Raw genomic sequence first — 19149 nt, forward strand, 5'->3', positions numbered from 1 at the left:
TTTCTTCATGATCAAACCGACGGAAGGGAGCCCGAGGAACAAAACCCCGAGCCGTGCGAGGAGCGAAACGTCGACTGACCCATCATGAGCATCACCAACACCATCCGGATGGGACTTTAGCCCTTTTAGGTTGGAACTCTGATCTCAGAATGTATTATCAATGAAAATTATCTTCTAGGGCTTTTTTGGTACGTCTCGGAAATGCTTTAATGGATTCTACAAGGTTCGGTTGTTTCCACGGCATGAGCCTACAACTGCGACATAACGATGCCAAATGTTATCGATGACGCGCCCCGACCCAAGCTCGGGGCGCCAAGTATCTCCGATGATGCACACCGACCCGAGCTTGGGACGCTAAGTATTTTCTATGACGCGCCTCGACCCAAGCTCGGGGCACCAGGTATCTTCGACGACACGCCCCGATCCGAGCTCGGGGCGCCCTGCGTTGTATCGATCGCGAGTCAAATAGCTCCCGTGACCGCAGGAGCATTCGACACCATTCGACGATATTCAACGCCATTCGATGATATTTGACACCATTCGACACCATTTCAACGCCATTCAACGACATTCAACGCCATTCGATGCCATTTCAATGCTATTCGACGACATTCAATGTTATTCAACGACATTCAATGCCATTCAACATCATTTTGACGACATTTGACGCCATTTCAATGCCATTCGACGACATTCAATGCCACACGACGACGTACGACAACACCATCGACCGTAGACGCCATGATCTGAGTGGGGGTGCCTTGTAGAGTCAATTAAAAATCTAAGAGGCCCATCGACCACGGGCGCCCTGATTTGAGTGGGGGCAACCTGCAGAGTCAATTAAGAGCCGAAGAGGCCCATCGACCGTAGGCGCCCTGATCTGAGTGGGGGTGCCCTGTATAGTCAATCAAGAGCTGAAGAGGCTCCATCGACCGAAGGTATCTCCAATGATTTTTCTCGAGCCTGGCTCGGAATGCCCTGCAAGATCGACCAAAAGCCGAAGAGGCTCCGTCGACCGCAGGTATCTCCAATGACGTCCCTCGAGCTGAGCTCGGAACGCTCTGCAGGATCGACCAAGAGCCAAAGAGGCTCCGTCGACTGCAGGTATCTCCAATGACGTCCCTCGAGCCGAACTCGGGACGCTCTACAGGATCGATCAAGAGCCGAAAAGGCTTCGTCGACCGTAGGTATCTCCAATGACGTCCCTCGAGCCGAACTCAGGATGCCATGCAACATCGACCAAGAGACGAAGAGGCTCCGTCGACCGCCTGTATTTATAATGACACACCGATCTGAGTAGGGGCGCCCTGCAGCGTCGACCAAGAGCTGAAAAAGCTCCCTCGACCTCGGTCTTGGGAAAAGTCTGAGGGTGACTGAGCTTAAATCGAGCGCCCTAGTTAAAGTATACAGGGATCCACAAGGCAAGAAGGTGCCAAAGCTCATGACGCCATTCTACCTAAAAGGTCCCCGAGCACACTACAGTGCAAAAAGAGGACCTCGAGCTCAATTCTCGCAAAAAGATCTGAAGCAGACCTAATGCTCGACCTGGGTGCCTAAAGTGCCCCAGCGGACGAGCTTGGGAGCAGCGAGTTCTTCGCCAACTTTGCAAAGTTATAAGTTGGGAGCAAGGGCCAAGCACGACAACTTGACCAAAGTTATCTGGCAGCATGAAAGCTAAGCCAGTACCCAAGATATGCAGTTCGGACTTTGTTAGCTAAACACAAAGATCCAACACAAAGCACCAAGCAAGACGAGTTCAAATACTGTCAGATTTCAAAATGCAAAGTGTTGGAGAAAATACACTTCATTAATATTGAAAGGCCAAAGGCTGAATACAAAAGGGGCTGACCTTGAGGTCAGATTGAATACAAAAATAGTCAACTACAAAAAGGCCTAAGTAGCTGATCTTACAAGAATGAAAAAGAAGAAGAAAAATGAGTACAAGGGGTAAAGCTCAGATGGCTTAGGCAGCCTCTGGCCTGACCTCAGGAGCGGCTTCAGCCTTGGGCCCGACCTCAGGAGCGGCTTCTGCCCCGACAGCAACTTCGAGATTGGCTTCAATCCCGACCTTAGTAGCAGCCCCGCGGCATCCTCATTCGTTATATCGGCAACGAGCTCGCGCGCCTCAATGGGCTTGCTTACTTCAGTCGCAACCGTCGCCTCTATAGCTCCAGACAGACATGGGCAAAGGTCGCCGAAGTCGACCACGGGGCAAAGTCTCTGAGCCTGATCACGATAGTTTTCAAAGCCCCGAATCATGGTGTCAGTCACCCCCTTCGCCAGCTCGTCCATGTATTCCTCGGACTGGCAAAAGTTCTAGACCGCCTCCCGAGCTTGCTCCTCTAATCACCTCCCAAGCCGCTCGGCCTTCAGCCTCAAAATTTTAGCTTCGTGCCTCCGGCCATCTAGTGCATCTTCAAGCTCGGAGATGCAGCTTTTGGCAGCCGAACGAGTCCAGGCGTGCTCGGCCTCCATCTCCCGGATTTGGGCGAGTCTGGCTTCAACCAGAGCTTCGGCTGCCCTTCCTTTCTTCTCGGCTTGTTGCTGCCGCTGCTCGACAACCGCCGCCTTCTGCTCGACCTTATATTGCTGCTGCTCGGCAGTCGCAGCTCAGACCTCGACTTCCTCCCTTCGCCACTCTGCGACCTCCACCTTCGGGTACGGGTCTCCTGGCAATTCTCCTCAGAGATACGACATCCTTAAACTTCTTCTTCGGTACGTCTTGGAAGAAGCCAAATCGAACCGGATCGGACTTGCAGATCCAGCGAATAACGAAATAAAAGGAATAAAATAAACTAAATAGAATTGCAAAAATAAAATCAGAAGTGGCTAAGAGGAAAAACTTTTCTCTAAATTTTTTTTGGTATTTTTCTCTAATTTTTTTGTGTCCAAAATAGGATGAAATAGGGGGTATTTATAGGGGCATAAGAGTAAGAATATTTTGGTCTTTTTGCCGATGCGTCCATGCCTTCCGTGGATGCTCCCGCGGTGATTTTGTGGAGGCCAAAGGGAGGTGGCACGCGTCTGCGGAACGCAGACGTGGCCAGCCCACCTTTAATTCAAAAAAAAAACTAGCGCTCGCTGGCTATTGCGAACGCGGCCCGAGAATGATCGCGTGCGCATTTATGTTTTCCAACAATCCCCCACAAAATTTAATTTTTAAATAATTTTAAAATCAAAAACAAAATGTTGGATATCTTATATTATATAATAGGTGTAGGCACCTTTCGGTTTGAACCTTCACTTAGTGATAATTGACTACATCTGTGGAGCCAAAGTGGTCTTAACCTTGAACCTCGGTCCATGGTTTAGACTAAATCAACAGCACATATAATATAGCCCAATCTGGGTTCTAAGTGGGTTGCGCTAATGTGGCCATGCGCATGTATCTGATCGGTTATTTCAATTTCAAAAATAAACCACGCAATAGCACGTATCCTGTAGGATAGTGATTACGGGTGTCGGTCCACAGGAATTGGAGAATAAGTTATTTTTCCTAATTAAATAATTACTTCAAAGGGCATAAGCTAGAGTAAATGATAAAAACTAAGAATTAATATGGATGTAATAGTATGAATTATCTATGGAGAGAGGTGTTTAGGGCTAGATTCCACCGATAGATTTATATCCGTGACGCTTTCAATGATTGAGTTGTATGTGAGACTTGATTGCTTCCGACTACAAGCCAAAGCAATCACAAAAGAAAATTATAACTAATTCCCAGCATGAATCATCTAAGTCTAGCACAAACCATCTACTCTAACGATAAGCATGACCTGTCTAACCTAGCATGATGCATCTGATCATTAAATCATTAAACATGAAATCGATGTCACATGAATATCTTCTCCAAACCACAGGTGTTGGATTTGATGAAATAGATCAATTTATGTAAAATATTTCATGCAAGATAAATGATTCACATAAATTGGATAAATCGTAAGATCAATTAATAAATTCTTCATCATGCAACAATCTTACAATACAAACTCAAATCAATAAAAATAAAACGAATACTCCTCTATGGCTTCATCAAACCCCTAAACCGAGATTTAGCTGCTCATGATGCTCGGCGACTTTGATTGGCTTGCTAAGATACTCCACGCCATCCGCCTCAAGTTCTTCCTTCTTTTTCTTTTTTTTTTTCTTTCTTTACTAACTCATCCGCTCACAGCATCCTTCTTTTTTTATTCTCCCTTCTTGGCACCATAACAGAGCATGCTCTGTTCTTTCTTTTTTTTTTTTCTCCCCCGTCCTCCCCCCTTTCTCTTATATAGGTCTCTCCTCTCTTGGTGAAGCCAGCCATGAATCCAAAGGGAGCGGACGCATGATCCTTGGGCGGAATGCACATCATCGGCTGGATCTCGGCAGCTGGTCGTGGAAGAGTGGTCCGTGGAAGATGAATACGGATGGGAGAAAGGTTGAATGCATATCCCGATTTGGATGCGTGATCCTTGGCTTGATGCGGGAGGGCTGAATCACAGGATGCTGGAATTTCCTTCACAGATGCAGGGGATACGCTGGGAGGAGCCAATCGGAGGATTGATGAGAATCCGAAAGGGGAAGAGGCGGAACGCCATTCTTGTGATTCGGCAGCTGGTGGCTGGGCGGACGATGATCGCGGAGGAGATTGGTCTTCCACTCGGTCGCTGGTTGGAATGGGCCGATCGAAGGACGTGAATCTCGGCTGCTGGGCGCTTGGAACGGCTCATTGGTTGCAGCCGGCTGGGATCCTGTTGTTTTGAAGCGAGGGCGGAGGATCGGGCTGATTCGGAGGAAGAACGTGGCTGGGCGGTGATCGCGGACGGACGCATGGACGCCGGCTGCACCGCGTGGAGGATCTTTCGGGCGACGCCATCTCATGGCCGGAACGGGAGAATCGACGGAAATCTCGACCGTGATGCACTGCGGAGAGGAGGAAAGAAGATGAACAGTGGATTCATTATAATTTTTTTTTTTGTAACACTGTTCATATGAACAGTGTTTTCACGGGACACTGTTCATATGAACAGTGAATCCGTGATGCACTGTTTATTTTATTATATTCATTATTTTCTTTTTTTTTAATTTATAAATTTTATATGAAGGCAGGTAAAGAATTGGTTGGGAATTGACAAAGGTTTGAGGTGGGTCATGATCGTTGATTTGCGTGAACTTACTCTCGAGCCCAATGTCGTTTAAATTTAATTCTTGCTAAACAGCTTCAGACCGGACTCAACAAGGCTACAAGCAGGACCGTGACTTAATAACAAGGGTTAATCAAATATTTTCCTATACAATTATAACTTTTAATCTAATCAAGACCAAAGCCCATTTAATTATAACCTTAGCCGGGTCAACACAATCTTCTTATATGTTTTTCTGTAGTTTTCATTAAAGATTGCAATCAAGAGAGAGACAAGTTCAGAATCTGGTTTGAGAAAAGAATTATTTACCTCTTACCATAATTTAAATTTAATTCAATGTTTATTCAATTTCATGGTAAAATATGTATTTATCAGTTTAAAAACATTGATAAGTGCTATGGAAAGATAACTAAATTATAAATTATTAAGCACTTATCACACCCCCAAACCTATGTTTTGCTAGTCCTCGAGCAAAATGAAATTAAAGAAAAGCTCTAACTCACTTTCGCAGGCATCGCGATTGCATTTACCATATGCAACAAGGCTTTAAACCCCTAGATTACCCTAGTGGACGAGTTATAGTCTCGTGAGGGTTTCCAGTGAAGATACCCACAAACTTCAATATCATATGATTAATTTGTTGTTGTTGTTGTTGTTGTTTTTTTTTTTTTAATTTGATTGATGAAACTTCAAATTCCAAGTGCATACTAGCTAGAAAAAAAAAAACTTTTTTTAATTAAAATCTAATTTAAGATACATAAATGATAAGAATTTCAAAGCACACACGGTTTTATTTACTAAGTCAGCCCAAATTCTAGATTAGTATGCAATCTAAGTTAAAGTCATTAAGTTTCCGTTTAGGGAGTTGTAAGACTTATTTATACTGGAGTGCTCGGTGAAATATGGACCGTACACAAGCTAAGGGTTCGGATCTCTAAAATATTGTTAGTACTAGTAGTTTCCAAGGATTGGTCGAAAAGACCTACTCACTGATTCAAAATCATCTTATCTGCAGGATTTCGAGAGTTGTGGATGTTTACTTTAGTACCTCACGGGCTTTATCTGTAATATTCCAGTTTACTCGAATTTTTACTACGACGGCTTTCACACTATTGTCTTTTCGGTCAATACAACATTTTTTTTTTTTAAAGAAAGATATATAAATTGTGCACTTTTACTCTTGTGGTGATTTCTCCATGTAACGAGCAATCAGTCGACAACTCTCACACCAGTTGGCATAAGGTGTCGGGCATCAAGACTCCCCTACGGACTTATGCTCGGAGTCCTCATCACAAGCCCACTTAACCTTTGACAATAGGTAGCCCTTTTCGATGTTCCTGACTAAATCCATTTTTATTGATGATTTTTTTTTTTTTGGATTAGATAAGTATGATTCATCAGGATCCAAGGTTGCTACCATACTCTCAACATAATGTCGAGCCTAGACCTTAGAAGAGTCGGCCAGTGTGTAGTGAAATTCTAAAGTATTAATTAGCTTACAACTCCCTAAGAGAGACTTAATAAAAAGAACTTAAATTTGTATTACTTTCCACTAGTCATTGGACTTTTTAGATTTTATATACCTTGTGTGTTTATCATTCTCGCATAAATGTATATAAATTAGGGTTTTTTTTTAACAAAAACTTTTTTTTTTGATAACTTTTTTATTAATATTATTTTATAAAAATGAAAAAAAATATTTTTATTTTTTATTTTTTATTTTTTTCTTTTTTTTAAAAAAATGATTTTTTTTAATTATTATTTTTTATTTTTTATTTTTTTATTAGATGAAAATCAAGATGAATACCTCCAAACCTAAACCTAACATTGTCCTCAATGTTAAGAAATAATCTAAGAGAATTGGGTTGCCTCCCAACAAGCGCTAAGTTTATTGTCTTCAGCCAGACATAGTGAGATAGTTTTTGCATCTCCTTCTATGAGGTCCTCTATTTTGTCTATCATAAAACACTCAATTTTTCTTGCGGGTTGGTCGGCCGCATTGAACACATTTAATTTTACCTTCATGTTTCCAAATGATATGTTCATTACCCCTGTTCTACAATTGATGCATGCATTGGCTGTTGCTAAAAAGGGCCGCCCAAGGATCACGGGGATTTGTTTATTAGGATTGGGCTGATATTCCATATCAAGGACAATGAAATCTACTGGAAAATAAAATTTGTCTACCTTGACAAGAACATCTTCAATTATCCCACATGGTTTTTTTACAGATCGATCAGCCAATTGAAGGGATACCGAGGTTGGTTTTAACTCACCTAAACCAAGTTTCTCATAAACTGAATAAGGTAAAAGGTTGACACTTGCCCCTAGATCTAAGAGTGCTCGATCAATGAAATTATTTCCTAAGACACAGGAGATCGTGGGAGCACCAGGATCTTTGAATTTTGGAGGGGTGTTGTGTTGGAGAATAGAACTCACTTGCTCAGTTAGGAAGACCTTCTTAGGCACATGTGTCCTAGATTTTCGCTTTTGTGTACAAAGGTCTTTGAGAAATTTGGCATAGGAGGGAACTTGTCTGATGGCATCAAGGAGTGGGAGGTTGATTTTAACTTGTTTGAAGACCTCCATTATTTCCTCTAGTGAAGTTCCCTTTTTGCCAAAGGGAGAGGGTGAATTAAGAGCTTCAGGATATGGGGCCTTTGGGATATGAGTTTTGGCAGAAGGTGGACTAGGTGAAGAAGAAGAAGAAGGTTTTTCATTTGACACATTTCTATCCTCTTCTTCATCTTCCTTATTGTTGTCCTCCCCAATCTTATTGTCTACTACACGTCCACTCCTTAGGGTAGTCAAAGCATTGGCTTGTTCATGATGAATTGCATTTAGTTGATTTTCTTGAGCCATGTATTGTCCCCTAGGATTACTTAGTGGTTGGCTTGGAAGCTTTCCTTCCTCTCGCTTGTTTAGTGCATTAGCTAGTTGACCCATTTGGGATTCTAGCTTGGCGATTGATTGCATATGAGAGTGCACTAATTGTGTAATGGTTTCCAAACCTTGAAGGGCGTTCAACACTTTCTCCTCAAAGGCTGTGTTTCTTTGGGGTGGAGGAGGAGTGTGTTGAAATTGAATCGAGGGACGGTAGGGATGAATATTTTGTGGGGTTTGAAAATTCTGAGGATTTTGAAAATTTTGGGAATAGGGTTGGGCTATGTTCGAAGCTTGCTGCTTCCAAGAAAAATTTGGATGATTTCGCCATCCCGGGTTATATGTATTGGAAAATGGGTCATTACCCGGTCTAGGCTGTGTTTGAGCAGCATTGATGTGTTCTTGCACGAGTTCGGGGAATTGGGGCGCTGAAGAGCACTCATGAATAGGGTGGGATGGGCTAGAACAAATAGTACACACTTGTGCTTGGGAAGAGTTCATGTAATGCCCACCTATCATCAGTTGGTCAATCTTATGGGACAATGCATCTACCTTGCTAGACAGGTCCATAGAATGACTTATTTCACAAATTGTCCCTTTTCTTTGAGAACTCGGGGGTGCTTGACGAGAACATGAAGCATGGTGGAGGAAGTTTTCATTAAGATTTTCAAATAATTTCCATGCTTCATGCTCATTTTGAAGCATAAAAGTGCCCCCGCATGTAGCATCGATCATCTGACGGTTTCGTTCTGTCAATCCGTCATAAAAACATTGCACTAGTTGCTACTTAGGTATTTGATGATGAGGGCATTTACGGATTAGGTCCCTAAATCTCTCCCAAGTTTCATGAAATTCTTCTCCCTCAGTTTGGGAGAAGCTTGTAATGGCACGTCTAAACTGGTTCGTTCTTCCTATGGAAAAGTATTTTTTAAGGAATTCTTGTTGCATTTGATCCCAAGAACGAATTGAGTTAGCTTCTAAAGAATTCAGCCATTGTTTGGCTCTATCTTTAAGGGAGAAGGGGAATAATCTAAGTTTTAGAGCATCATCAGTGAAATTCTGAATCTTGACAGTGGTGAAAATTTCAAGGAATTCATCTAGGTGTTTATATGGATCTTCATTGGTGAGCCCATAAAAAGATGGAAGCATTTGGATCACACTAGACTTTATTTCATATTGTACAGCTGCTACCTCAGGTAATCGAATGCAAGATGGGGAAGTGTAAATAGTGGGAGTAAAGTATTTCCTCAGGAGTTTGGGTTGTTCTTCAGCCATCTTAAGAGGTGCGGATGATCCTAATGTTTTGATCTTAGCTCGAATGTTCCTAAGGGTTCGTTCTATTTCAGGGTCAAAAGGTAATAGGTTTTGTACTCTAGAACGACTACCGTGCATACACTAGTACTCGATCAATCAAGCATGCAATAAAAGAGAAAAGCATATCAATCCTAGTCTTTGTCCTAAAATCACTAGACAGCTCCTAACTGGTTTGAAGAGGGCACCTAAGCCTCCAATCCGGTCTAATGAACCGAGTTGACCAGGTAAGCTCCCAGGTAAGTGGAGGGGTCACGATGCATTCGCAAAGGTCCCACTTAAAACCCACTTGCCTCGAACAGATGAACTGTCTCCCTTATAGGGACAAAGCTTGCCTAGACATCAACTAAGCCACAGAGCGAAATTGGTGCAACCTTCGGTGATCTTCGTCCTATTGAGCTCGAATGTCCCTAGGAGCCAACGTCTAATTGATTTTAATTAACGATGACACTATGTGAGATTGAGTTCACCTAAGTTGGGCAAGAGTCCGGTGATGAAATCCGGCTCTTATCTTGTTGGGGTGATTGCCCTTACTATGTGCAAATTGATTTGTGTATGTGTATCAAGCATGCATTCACAATTTTGCTATAATTAAAATCAAACAATCACCACAAAATTTCAAACCAATAATTAATTTAAATAAGAAAAGTTTAGGGGTTACCAAAGGGAATTTCCCCAGCAATTTAATTTTTTTTTTTGCAAACCTCTATAGCATTTCTTTTCCGGCAGTTCTTCTTTTGATCATCCCAGATTTTTTTCCTTGATTCCTGATCAAATAATATAAATAAAAATTAGTAAGGGAGAAAAAGAAGATAAGAAAAGTAACAATAATAGAAATTTTTTTTAAAGAATTTTTTTTTAATTTTTAAATAATTTTTTTTAATAAGAAAAATAACTATGCTAGCAATCTCCGGCAACGGCGCCAAAAATTAATCGGTTATTTCAATTTCAAAAATAAACCACGCAATAGCACGTATCCTGTAGGATAGTGATTACGGGTGTCGGTCCACAGAAATTGGAGAATAAGTTATTTCTAATTAAATAATTACTTCAAAGGGCATAAGCTAGAGTAAATGATAAAAACTAAGAATTAATATGGATGTAATAGTATGAATTATCTATGGAGAGAGGTGTTTAGGGCTAGATTCCACCGATAGATTTATATCCGTGACGCTTTCAATGATTGAGTTGTATGTGAGACTTGATTGCTTCCGACTACAAGCCAAAGCAATCACAAAAGAAAATTATAACTAATTCCCAGCATGAATCATCTAAGTCTAGCACAAACCATCTACTCTAACGATAAGCATGACCTGTCTAACCTAGCATGATGCATCTGATCATTAAATCATTAAACATGAAATCGATGTCACATGAATATCTTCTCCAAACCACAGGTGTTGGATTTGATGAAATAGATCAATTTATGTAAAATATTTCATGCAAGATAAATGATTCACATAAATTGGATAAATCGTAAGATCAATTAATAAATTCTTCATCATGCAACAATCTTACAATACAAACTCAAATCAATAAAAATGAAACGAATACTCCTCTATGGCTTCATCAAACCCCTAAACCGAGATTTAGCTGCTCATGATGCTCGGCGACTTTGATCGGCTTGCTAAGATACTCCACGCCATCCGCCTCAAGTTCTTCCTTCTTTTTTTTTCTTTCTTTCTTTACTAACTCATCCGCTCACAGCATCCTTCTTTTTTTATTCTCCCTTCTTGGCACCATAACAGAGCATGCTCTGTTCTTTCTTCTTTTTTTTTCTCCCCCGTCCTCCCCCCTTTCTCTTATATAGGTCTCTCCTCTCTTGGTGAAGCCAGCCATGAATCCAAAGGGAGCGGACACATGATCCTTGGGCGGAATGCACATCATCGACTGGATCTCGGCAGCTGGTCGCGGAAGAGTGGTCCGTGGAAGATGAATACGGATGGGAGAAAGGTTGAATGCATATCCCGATTTGGATGCGTGATCCTTGGTGATGACCCAAAGATTGATTCATATATTGATTTTGATGATCACAAAACCTTGAAGTATAGATACTAATGTTTATGTTGCAAGGAGAAAGATATTTATTTTGCAAGGAACATAGCAAGTTGGAAGAACACAAGAAGGCCTCCAAAGCTCTCAAGTTGGAAGAAAGCTACAATTTATTGGCCCAAGTTTAAAGTTCAAAGGATTCAAATTGGAGGAGTAAAATCAAAAGAAAAATTCAAAAGAACAGTCTTCGAGTCGACTCCAGTGGAATTCGAGTCGACTCCGGAGAAGTATGAGTCGACTCCGGAGAAGTATGAGTCAACTCCTAGGAGTCACAGGCAGAAAAGTCAGAGAGCAGTTTTCGGGTCTGAGATTCGAGTCGACTCCAGTGGAACGCGAGTCGACTCCGATGGTTGGTAGGTCGACTCCAAAGAAAGCAAGAGTCGACTCTCAGCGGGACACAAAGAAAAAGTCAGAGAGCATTTTTGGGACTCTGAGATTCGAGTCGACTCCCGCATTGCACGAGTCGACTCCGAGACTCCGCGACCATCAACAGACAGAAAACCAAGTTACTGCCTCTGAGATTCGAGTCGACTCCCAGACAGCTCGAGTCGACTCCAAGGCAGCGCTACACCAAGATGGCAGAAGGCTGTGTTTCGCAAACTGAGAGCCGAGTCGACTCCGAGGAAGTTCGAGTCGACTCCAAGACTGGATGAGCCATAAGACAGAGGATCGGGAGTTCGGGCTCTGAGATTCGAGTCGACTCCCAGGACAGTCGAGTCGACTCAAGAGGACAAAATTCAAAATTGGATCCACGGACTTCAGTGGATGAGCCGACTCCGAAATTGCCAAGTCAGCTCCAGAAGTTGGCGAGTCGACTCCAGGTTAAGACGAGTCGACTCCCAGTCGAGGCAAGCACATTAATTCAAATTTGGAACAGTGGCCGAGTCGTCTCCGGTAAAACACGAGCCGACTCCTGCAACAGGCGAGCCGACTCCTGATCGCGCGAGTCGACTCCGATCCCAACGGTAACATTGTCAGAAAATGCAGACTGTGTCCAACGGCTCTTTTTCTTGTCTCTAACGGCTATATTCTTGTTTCCACGCCATCTAAAGCTATAAAAACAAGAAGAGAGCTAGGGGAGAACTCATGGAAGTGGGAGAGATCATCTAGGAAAGAGATCTCAAAGAGATTACAAAGGAAATCTCCCATAAGCACAAAAGGGCCATCCAAAACAAAATAGAGAGAAGAAGAGCATCCAAGTGAATCCGAAAGCTTCCTCTCCATCCGTGTGCTGCCTCGGGGATCCTCTACTTCATGCCAAATCAGAGGAGGATCAAGTAAAGAAGAAGCCGAGCTCCTCCATCTTCAAAACTCGTTTGAGGGCTTCTCTTTACTCTATTTGTTTATATTGTCATATTTGCTTGTTTAAGAAGCTTTGTTTTGTTTTATACTTTGTTTTAATATCTTGTAACTTGATTCAATCAAGGGATTGAATCAAGGGGTTAAGGTTTGTTGGTGAGCCAAAGAAAAACCAACAGTGTTAAGGTTTGTTGGTGAGCCAAAGAAAAACCAACGGTGTTAAGGTTTGTTGGTGAGCCAAAGGGAAAAACCAACGGTGATAGGTTTGTTGGTGAGCCGAGGGTAAAACCAACGTGTAAGGGTTTGATTGTGATCCCGGAAAAACAATCGGGGAGGTTCTAGTCGGTGAGCCTGGGAAAACCGACCGAGTTCGTTGTGCGCTCGTAAAACAACAAGTTGGGTTGTGAGCTTGACCGAACCACTATATGTCCTTTGTGTTTGTAATGCCTCTAGTTATTGTCTAACTAACACACTTACTTACTTAGATAAATTGCTTGCTTAATTCTTATCCGCACATCCTTTAGTTGCAAGCATATTTAATCAAGTCAAAGTCTATACATCAAACCCTTGCTAAGTTTAACTTTCACTGTGCATCTATACAACTTAGCATAGTTAATCAAAAAGTTTTAGAAGTAGCATAAAAGTTTTAAAAGACCCAATTCACCCCCCCTCTTGGGTTGTATCTACTGGGCAACAAGTGGTATCAGAGCAGGTGCTCTAAGTTTAATCATTGATCTCACGATCAAGAGCCAAAGATCATGACAACTCAAATAGATAGTTTTCTAGGAGAAGGACAATCAATTAATACACCTCCACTATTTAATGGCATAAACTATACACATTGGAAAATACGCATGCGCATCTTTATTCAATCACAAAACTATTACTTATGGAAAATCATAATAAATGATCTTCACATACTCTCTCAAACTTTTAATGAAAAGGACTTAGCACAATTGAATGCTGATGCTATGAACATATTATATTGTGCTATTCAAGAAACAAAGTTTAATGAAATTTCTGCATGCTTATCTGCTAAGGAGATCTGGGATACTTTAGAAAATATTTATGATAAATCTCAGATTAGCTCTCATGTGCTTCAATTACATTCTAACAATGAGACTGCAGAAAAAGGTGTTGAATCTCCCACCTCAGTCGAGTCGACTCCAAGTATTTCAGAGTCGACCCTCAAGATAACCGAGTCGACTCCAATAAGGTCCGAGTCGACTCCGAGGCAAATCAGCTTCCTAAAGACAAAGAAAAAGAGGAAGCAAGAAGAAAGGAAGAAAGAGATAAAAAGAAAGAAAGCCTTGACCAAGAAAGAGTCAAGCCAGAAAATAAAAGTTAGGAGCAACAATGATGATATTAGCCCCAAGAAACTACAAGAGGTAACGGACTTGTGCTTTATGGCACAGGAAGACAAGGTAAAATCTGAATCTACTTTTACCTCAAATGATTTTCAAGACGAATTCTCTTATGATGAATTATTAAATGCTTTTCACGATTTGTATAGTGAATGTAGAAAATTAGCTGTAAAGAATAAAAATCTTAAGAAACTAAATCTGAAAATTTCAAAAGAAAGAAATTCTAATGATGAAATACAAGAGAAACTAAATTCTGAAAATGAAAGCTTAAGGTCATTTTCAGAAGAATTAATTCAGAAAAATCATAGCTTAATTAGAGAAAATCAAAACTTAAGTAAAGAAATTAATCAATTAAAATCTTTTATTAACAAATTCACCGTAAGCTCAGAACGATTGAAAATGATGTTTGAAAGCCAATATGTTGCTTATGATAAATCAAAACTTGGCTTGACTCCTTTACTTAACAATAAACCTCTAGAGAAAAAGGTTATCAATTCACCATGCAAACCATTAAATAAGATAACTTATCTCAAACATGAAAAGAATGGGCATAACAACTTTTTCCATCATTCTTACACAATTAAATCAAATGGTAAAATTATTACTATTAAACAGATTTGGGTTCCAAAAGGAACCATATGTCCTAACTCTCAAGAACCCAAGCAAGCTTGGGTACCCAAAATGAAAATATGAGGATGTAGACATAGATGTGCCAAGATACCCATGGAACAAATAAACTCATACAAGTGGGTGTTCTAGACACATTGAAACTTAAAACATACTTATGAAAAGTAATTTTAAATAAAAATAATAATAATAATAATAATAAGAAAATCAGTAATTCTTGCATTTCATTATTATTTGTGCTTTAGTATTTGATATGATTTGCTAGTAGTGATCAATTTTGTGATATAGAAAATACTTTTGGAAATATAATCAAATCATTTCATTTTACTCACTATTGGATAAGGTGCTAAATGATTAATCAACTTATTAAGAATAACTCTATGAATTCTCTATATGCTTGATTGAGAGTTTTTATCTATGGCATTATTGTTTATTGATCATAGATATGATAAAGTGTACTTGGTATGCTTTTGAATATATGCACTATGAATACCAAGATTAAAGAAACCATACTTGGCATATGAAATCAGCTCATGCTAGTATGTACTTAATCTCAAAAGACCTTGCCATAGGCTTACTTAGATTATCCTCTTAAAGGTCAAAGTTTTACTATGCATGCTAACTAAGGAAACAAACAAAAATAATTTCTAAATCTAGAGATATTGTTTCCAACACTAATTTTTCAAAAGCTTACATTAGCCTTGTTCTTGGCACTCAAATTGAAATATTTTCTGCATTGGCACAAACTCACAAAAAGCGATCAAATGATAAAGGTTTGCAAACTATGAATCACGGCATAGTTTTGAAAACCAATTTTTGTGTTAAGTTGTGCACAGAAAATAATATTGAATACAATTCTTTCTGCACCAAGAACACTATAGGTAAAATAGGATTAATAGAATCTTTGAAGAATTGAAAAAGGCAATGTTGTATGATAGTCATTTTAAAAGCTATCATCACTGCTTGTCATACATATGACTTCTATTAGATCTATCCTTGATGAAAACTTCTTTTGATCTTCTGAAAAATAGAAAACGAACTATTGCGTATCTCTCATATTTTTCAGTCGTACATGTTATGCTTGATATGTTCTCTTGAAAAATAATGCCAAATCTAATAAAGATATTTCTATCCTTGGATATCATTCATCAAGCAATGCATATAGAACATTCATGAAAAATTCTAGATGTAGAAGTATCAATTCATTTTATTCTTTATGAGACTAATGATCTATTATCAAAATACTAAAATCAAATTATATGGTTAAATCTTTTACATATAACAATCTGAAAAACTTGTCAATTAGAACCAAATTGGATTTTTCAGATATACACTTAATGATGACTACTAAAAGATTAAATCAAGAAAAGATGAAATAGATCTTGATAAGATTCTTGCATGATTAGAAGTAAAAATCACCTTTATCATTTGTTTGCTTTATAAACGTTATATCCTATCAAATGAGTGTGTAGAATGGACTCCTATGTGCTTACTTTATATATGTTAGATAACCACCATATTTGAAAACACTCATTACAAATATGATAAAGCATTATATGATTTGAAACAAGCATCAAAAGCATGATATAAAAGCTTAAGCAACCTTTTTGATAGAAAGTAATAATGATAAATCTATGTATCAAAAGGAAGAATTTGTGACATTATTTTTGGTTCTACTAATGAAGATTTATATTTTTACTAAGCTCATACAAGGTGAGTTTGAAATATGTATGATGAATGAATTAACATCTTCTCTCAAACTCCAAATTAAGACAAACAGGAAAGGGGATCTTCATTGACCAACATTAGTCCACAAGAAAACTCTTATAGAAGATTGGCATGAAGAAGGTATATCTATGACCCCATCTTGTAGAGTTTGAAAAGGATGAGCAAAGTAGATCTATTGTGTTAAAGCTGTATTGAAGCATGATAGAATAATTATTTTATCATACAGCTAGTAGACCAGATTGTATGCTCATTATGTGACCGTGTGCAAGACTTCAATCTAACTTTAATTAATCATATTTTATTGATAACAAATAAATCATAATCTGAATTTTGATAGAAACAAATGTTTAAGATAAATTGATTAAAACATAGTTAACATATCTTATTGATAATTATCTTAAGCAAATAGAATCTAAACTAAATTGACTTGAACTATCTTGGTTAATGAATCTATCTCTTTAGTTCAAATGATATGTGCTTGCTTATATTTAGGCAATCTCTTGAGTAAAGTGACTCAACATGCAACTATTGTCATATCTCATATTGAGTCATCTAATTAAAAAATATATATATGTTGGATGAATGCTTTGTATCTTAAAGAAACTAATGAGCTTCCTTCAAGAAAGAAAAATGAGAAATTTCAACTTGAAGGATATCTTCATGTAAGATACACTAAACATTCACATGCAAACAAGAGAGAGGATCTTCTTCAACCAAAAGTAGAAATCTAGTTTGGCTTGAAGAACATATAATGAATAGGTAATTTTAGATACCTTTCTCACAAATTAATTGAGCAAAGTCAATAACTTAAATCCTATTATGGCATGATTAAATTCTTTAATTATTAATTTTTGATATCATGTCTATATGTGTATTGACTGACTTATACTTTTAGAAATTATTTCATGGTTTGCCCAAACTAAAATATATCTTTGCCTATGTCATAACCATGAAATACACAAGTATATGCTTAAAATTTTGATGTAAAATAACTTGTGAGAAGTTATGAATCCTTGAGCACAATGAAAATGTTGTTTGCATAATATACATCTATATGATACATAAGATTATCTCTTTATTCTACTCTTTCATGTAAATTACTTGAGAATGACAAAAAGGGAGAGAGATAAAGAAAAGAAAATGGACATTGTTCAAGAGATGAAAAATCTGAGTAAAGGCAAATACTCCAATCTTAAGGAAAAGCAAAACAAACATAGTATACTCGGAACATTTGTGAGACGTTTGGAAGAGATAAAATTTGTAACTAATTACACTCAAACAGGGAAAGTTAGAAGTGAACATTTTAATCTTTCTATATTGCTCATCATAGGGATGGTGCCAATGGGGAGGCTAGTGGTAGTACCCGGCACTATTTGACCCAACTATTCGGTGTAGGGCATATTAGGGACGGCACAAGAGGGAGGCTAGTGGTAGTACCTCGTGCCCCTTCCCAACTCCACCGGATAGGGAGCAAATAGAGTATAGAGCATAAGAAAATAAAAATGAAAGACAAAGTAAATGAAAATATATAAGAATAATCAAGTCAAATTTTTAATCACTTGAAAACACACTTTAAGGATGAAATCAGTGCAAGATAATGTTTAAATAAGGGGAGTTTATTTGAAAAGAATTAATTTTGATCCTTGACATGCTTGTTCTTATTATTTTAATGTATGACTTAACACTTAATATAGTGTGCATATGGTATGATGTTTTGAATTATGGGTTCTCAATATTTTGTAATGCTCCATGCTTAGATAATTTAATTGAATGTTTGAAATACTGCATAATTTTTTGGGTATTATTGAAAAGAAATTTTAGATTTGTCGTTCACAATCATCTTTAAAATCTGAAAGTTAAATAAATTTGTAAAAAGGAGAAGAGAAAGATATCTCTATTTAGGCAGAATGAATTAATCTTGATCTATCTTTCTACTTGCCTAACTTTGATACATAATATCCTAATACTTGTTAAAATATCCTCCATTTTGTATCAAAACTCAAAATTAAATACAAAGATTCTGAAAGTGCTCTAATGTTATTGAAATATGCGTTTTCAATCTTAATGATTTAAGATGAGCCTCAAATTATGATTTTGAAAGCCTCAATTGAAAATCCTATGTAATTCAGAATTTGATTTTGTATACAAGCTTAGACTCAATATGATTTCTAAATAAAATCTTAATGTAAGAAAAACAGAATTAATTCTGATGCCTTTGGTTGATTGCTCCGATACGCATCCGAAACATATCATTTCTTATCTTCAAAGTGTACTAATATTGGTCCAAATGATGTGTCTTTCGAAGATCTTGATTGCAAACAAAAATTTCTAAATATATGATCTTATTTTGATATTAAAAAGATTTATTGTGCTTCATGTATCCATTGCAGAAAAACTATAATTAAGAAATTGAGTTCTATAAATAGATATACTTCAATGATCATCTATATGTTTTTCTCTCCTACATTATTAAAGACTTCCATCAATAGAGTGAATGATCTTAAAGCTAGAAATATTTCAGCTCACTCAAATGATTCTAAAAGAAAGAAAATGTAAATGCTTTTGAAAGAAACTGAGCTTCAAATGAATCATTCTTTATTAATATTTCTATACATTTTCTCTAAGATTAAGAGAAAGCATAACTTGTTCTTAAAGGATTAGAAAGAGTAATTGCTACAAATTTTGAATAATACTAGATTACTCTACATTCTCGATATCATAGAATTTCAGTGTTATTCACGTTTATCACTAAAATCTGA

General features: G+C 38.3%; 1 non-coding gene across 1 annotated transcript; it reads left to right on the forward strand.

Moving 5' to 3' along the window:
* Nucleotides 1-8802: 8802 nt before the first annotated feature.
* On the forward strand, nucleotides 8803-8908 carry LOC120104893 (small nucleolar RNA R71). Its single transcript, XR_005507252.1, has one exon. It is a non-coding gene; the product is annotated as a small nucleolar RNA R71 (small nucleolar RNA).
* Nucleotides 8909-19149: the final 10241 nt, after the last annotated feature.

The sequence above is a fragment of the Phoenix dactylifera genome, chromosome 1 (genome assembly GCF_051530095.1).
Source record: "Phoenix dactylifera cultivar Ajwa chromosome 1, Ajwa_hap1_PhDact_Kaust_v1.1, whole genome shotgun sequence".
In the NCBI taxonomy this organism is placed as follows: Eukaryota; Viridiplantae; Streptophyta; class Magnoliopsida; order Arecales; family Arecaceae; genus Phoenix; species Phoenix dactylifera.